Genomic DNA, 6,147 nt, shown 5'->3' with positions numbered 1-6,147 from the left:
AATCTGAAAAATGAAGATTGATTTATGAAAATGTGAAAACGGAGATGTTTATTTTATATTTGAAAAATATAGTTGTTGTAACGTCGTCAGTTGACGTTAACAACCGTTATGTATATATGACCGTTGTAACGTCGTTAGTTGACGTTAACGAATAAAGTCACTATATCAAAACGCGTATGAGTAATATAAAGGACAAGATTTTTTTTTCTTCTTATTTTAACTTTTAAGATTTACTTTTAATAAAAATACAAACTACTTTTTCTTATTTTAACTTTTAAGATTTACTTTTAATAAAAATACAAACTACTTTTTCTTATTTTAACTTTTAAGATTTACTTTTAATAAAAATACAAACTACTTTTTCTTATTTTAGCTTTTAAATTTTACTTTTAATAAAAATACAAACTACTTTTTCTTATTTTAACTTTTAAGATTTACTTTTAATAAAAATACAAACTACTTTTTCTTATTTTAGCTTTTAAGATTTACTTTTAATAAAAATACAAACTACTTTTTCTTATTTTAACTTTTAAGATTTACTTTTAATAAAAATACAAACTACTTTTCTTATTTTAACTTTTAAGATTATAAATTTAAGAATAAACATTAGTATGCATGAAATAAATAATGATTAATTGCATAAGTAATCATAAATGTTAGATAACATATAAAGACCCCATCGTATTCGTATTGATCGGAATTAATCTCGACCCATGGTACCATGTTGTCAAATGACGTGTTGCGTACATAAAGTACCGTGTTGTCAAATGACGTGTTGCGTACAATCATGAGGTCTTATTAACATAAATATAAATGTTAGTGAAGTTAATAAGAGTTAGATTACAGAAAATATAATTCAGGCGGTATAACCGACCATATATAACTTAAATAACATAAATATAAATGTTAGTGAAGTTAATGAAAGTTAGATTACAGAAATATAATTCAGGCGGTATAACCGACCATATATAACTTAAATAACATAAATATAAATGTTAGTGAAGTTAATAAAAGTTAGATAATTTCTTACCTTGATTAGTGACGTGTGCTTGCTTAGATAAACCTTGATTATACGGAGCACTTCGTGCTAATAACGTGTTATAATTCAGTAGGCTTATAACTACCTTTAGTGGCCTAGTTCTTTACTGTAGACTAATAAGTATATAGAGAGAATATGAGAGAATATATATTTTAGTGTGTCTTTTATAAACTCATAACACACATATTTATACTCAAAAAATCTACTATACAATATCTATAATAATAATAAAATTAACATCCAATTTAACTTTTATAACAGTTTTCCAATTTAGAAGGAAAAAGTGAAAAGAAAGTTACACTCGATCATTCCTTTCCTTTTCATTTATTCCAGTCAAAATTGAGAAACACGTTTTTCTTCATTTTTTTTTCACTTACCGTTTATTCCTTTGAAAGAGAGTTTAAAAGTTACAAAACCTTACAAAACCACCAAATAATTCATTTGAAATCACACCAATATCCAATTAGATATTTGAACATGATATTAACAATATATTATACCTACCTAAACTTAGGGACGGCAATGAGCGAGAAAAAACCCGTGACCCGCGGGTACTCGATCCACGATAGGCGGGTAAAATCATTAAATCTTACCCGCGGGTACGGGTAAAAATTTATAGCCGCCGACAGGTCGCGAGCGGGTCGCGGGTATATAGTACCCGCGGTAAAACCCGACCCGTGAATACATGAGACTTTTCTTAATTTACCTAAGAATTAATACTTACAATTATTAAATTTAAAAGCTATTTTACTAGTATTTGAATAATGATTATAAATATAATATTATATACAAGTAAAAAACTTAATTTTACGTCATTATACATATAGCTTGTACATATGATTTTATAATTAATAAAATTATTATAAAAAGTTGTATATTATTATTACCCGCGAATTACTCGCGGGTCATGGATATACGCGGGTTATGAGCATGGGCGAAAATTTTTTACCCGTGAGCGAGTAACGGGTCTCAACGTGCAAAAATGAAACCCGACGGGCGGGTCGCGAGTATATAGAATCCGTGCCCGTTACCCCCGGGCACCATCCCTAACCTAATTGGTCAATGATAAATTCACTCCCCTTCCATTCATCTTAAGAACTTATATTATTAAATACACAAAATTGTAAATTTATGAGTAGATGTATCGTAGGCCTACCTAAAACCATTTGTTTAGTATGTCGAGCCTAAACATTTGCATTTGATTTGATGGATAAAGGATTACAAAGACATTTTTTTTCCTTCTTGAACGATATTTTGTTTCGAAAAACTTCTTAAGGAGAGTAAAATCATGGAATCATGAGTCCATTATATTATACTATATACTAAATATGGACAACGCCCGTCAATCATATCTCGCCACCTCGCCCGAAAACACTGTAGCTACTGTAGTAATCACTGTAGCTACTGTAACAATTTTTTTTTATTTTTTGGGTTTTCCCTTACCACAACGGAGTATAAATTTTTTTTTTCCTTTCCCTTACCATAATGGAATATAAAATATAAATCTTTTGAGTTTTCCCTTACCGCAATGGAGTATAAATATAAATCCATAGATAAATAAAGTTGCTCTATATTTTGCAACTATAAATATACATATTATATGTATATCGATATACAAACAAAAATTTGAGTCGAAAAACTATATATATATATATATATATATATATATATATATATATATATATATATATATATATATATATATATATATATATATATATAGGGGTAGGATCAAGAGGGAAGTAACCAATCGGGGGGAAGCGGAGGGAAGCAAACACTTTTTTTTTCTTCATTTTTTGAAAAAATTTTGTTCACGAACATTATAGATGAGATGAAAATATGAACATTTAGTAGAGACACTTTGTGATAAATGTTTTTATTTTGGCGGGAAAAAGCTCGGAGAAGTAATATATAACACTTATCGTGTTTTTCGAGCGTATTTTGAGGTTTTAGCTATTGGGGTTTAGATATTAGGGTTTATAGGGTTTAGATATTAGGGTTTAGAAATTTAGAGTTTAGGGTTTAGATTTAGGGTTTAGATTTAGGATTTAGATTGAGTTTTTTAGGATTTAGGGTTTAGGGTTTGGTGTTTTGGGTTTATTAAACAAGAAAAAAAAAACGTTCATATTCTTCACGAACAATATTATCTTGAATGTTATTTTTGTCAATCGTTTTCCCGCCTAAATAATAACATTCATCATGAAGTGTCTCTTCTAAAGTTCATATTTTCGTCTGATCTTGATGCTGGAAAAAAAAATTTGCTTCCCCCCAATTGGTTACTTCTCCATTGATCCTGCCCCTATATATATATATATATATATATATATATATATATATATATATATATATATACATACATACATACATACATACATACATACATACATACATCATAGCATAATTTTAAACAAACTAGATTAACTAAAATGAAGTCGTGTGGCTAAAAGGATTATACAACAGATCTAGAAACCTTCAATATTCCAAGTATTCATAACGAACTAATTTTAATTACCTAATTAGATATTAGAAATTTAGTAGATGATAAGTACAAGAATAACAAGAAAAGAATGAGAAGGAGAATGGGGAATATGGGATGAGAGAATGGAGAAAGAACACTGGAGAAATGAGTTAATAAATGGAAAAGTGATTTTGTTTATATAATATATAGTCTGATTAGGGTTTTTAGTAGACGGGCCAGCTCAGAGGCCCATTGGTGGGTTTTGGAGGTTAAAACGTTGGTCGAGTAATTGAACAAATGATTTCTTTGATTTTTCTTTAAAATATATAATTTGGTGTGCACAACAATACAACAACAAAACTTAATCCCACATGTATGGGTTATAGGAGAGGTGAGACGTAGATAATCCTTCATCTATCCTTGAATGAAGAAAAGTCGTTTCTCCACCCCAAGTGAAACACTCACAAAAGCAAAGAAAGTCATCTCTCTCTTTGACGGTTAGAGAGATTGCTTCCAAAGAGACATCCGACCAATATGAAACCGAACATATACAAATATTACACACAAAATAGAAAATTTGTTTACTTTTTTAAGTATTATAAAATATTGTTATATGTTACTCATCGGTCCAATATTAATAGTCTTTAGGTAAAAATACACAGTTTAAAATATTACATTCATCATATTATACTTTTTATTTACTTTACCATTTAACCACTTACTTTTACCTATATTTGTATCTTATATACAAAAGGTAATTATTATTTTTATCTATTTTTGGAAGTCGACTTATAATTTACCTTATTTTATAACCCGTTTATTTATTATTGATTAAGAAAAGTATTGAAATTATATGTGTATGTGGATTTGATCTCCGTAACGAAGCACGGACCTCCAAAACTAGTTAACTATATATATTACTACGTAACTATTTATATATATATATATATATATATATATATATATATATATATATATATATATATATATATATAGTGGTAGGATCAAAATGGAAGTAACCAATCGGGGGGAAGCTGGGGGAAGCAAAAACTTTTTTTTTTTTTCGTTTTTGAAAAAACTTTGTTCACGAACAGTATAGATGGGATGAAAATATGAACATTTAGTAGAGACACTTTGTGATAAATGTTTTTATTTTGACGGGAAAACGCTCGAAGAAGTAATATATAACAATTATCGTGTTTTTCGAGCGTATGTTGAGGTTTTAGCTATTGGGGTTTAGATATTAGGGTTTAGATATTAGGGTTTATAGGGTTTAGATATTAGGGTTTAGGGTTTAGATTTAGGATTTATATTGAGTTTTTAACACGAACGGTTTAAAGTTTAGGATTTAGGGTTTAGGGTTTAGGGTTTGGTGTTTTGGGTTTATTATATATATATATATATATATATATATATATATATATATATATATATATATATATATATATATATATATATATATATATATATATATATATATATATATATATATAAGGCTAAATTTTACTTCACAAAACATGAAAAAATACGTTCATGTTCTTCACGAACAATATTATTTTGAATGTTATTTTTGTCGATCGTTTTCCCGCCTAAATAATAACATTCATCACGAAGTGTCTCTTCTAAATGTTCATATTTTTGTGTGATCTTGATGTCGAAAAAAAAATTCCAAAAAAAATAAAAATTGCTTCCCCCGCTTCCCCCGATTGGTTACTTCCCCCTTGATTAACTATATATATTAACTATTATATATATATATATATATATATATATATATATATATATATATATATATATATATATATATATATATATATATATATATATATATATATATATATAATAGTTAATGGACTCATGATTCCATGATTTTACTCTCCTTAAGAAGTTTTGTTTTGTTTTTTTTTTTTTTTTTTGTTCTGATACCAAAATGTAGAACACAAATTGTTCGAATATCGCATTTTTTGTTCGAATATCAACGTGTTCTACATTTTTTTGTTCGACTATCCAAAATGTAGAACACAAATTGTTCGCCCGCCTATTTTTTGTTCGAATTTCCTGTTTTTTGCTCGACTATTCCCTTTTTTGCTCGTCCGTGTCCCTTTTTCCTTGAATTTCAGTGTATTTTCGAGTATTTTAGAGTTCTCACACAAAAAAGTTCTCATTTGATCCATCATATATATATATATATATATATATATATATATATATATATATATATATATATATATATATATATATAGTGGTATAGTGGTAGGATCAAGAGGGAAGTAACCAATCGGGGGAAGCAAAAACTTTTTTTTTTTTTTGTTTTTTGAAAAAACTTTGTTCATGAACATTATAGATGAGATGAAAATATGAACATTTAGTAGAGACACTTTGTGATAAATGTTTTTATTTTGGCGGGAAAACGCTCGAAGAAGTAATATATAACAATTATCGTGTTTTTCGAGCGTATTTTGAGGTTTTAGCTATTGGGATTTAGATATTAGGGTTTAGATATTAGGGTTTATAGGGTTCAGATATTAGGGTTTAGAAATTTAGGCTTTATGGTTTAGATTTAGGATTTAGATTGAGTTTTTAACACGAACGGTTTAGAGTTTAGGGTTTAGGGTTTAGGGTTTGGTGTTTTGGGTTTATGGAATAAACC

The sequence above is a fragment of the Rutidosis leptorrhynchoides genome, chromosome 8 (assembly GCF_046630445.1).
Source record: "Rutidosis leptorrhynchoides isolate AG116_Rl617_1_P2 chromosome 8, CSIRO_AGI_Rlap_v1, whole genome shotgun sequence".
Classification (NCBI taxonomy): Eukaryota; Viridiplantae; Streptophyta; class Magnoliopsida; order Asterales; family Asteraceae; genus Rutidosis; species Rutidosis leptorrhynchoides.
Note: the sequence above shows the minus strand (reverse complement) of the source record.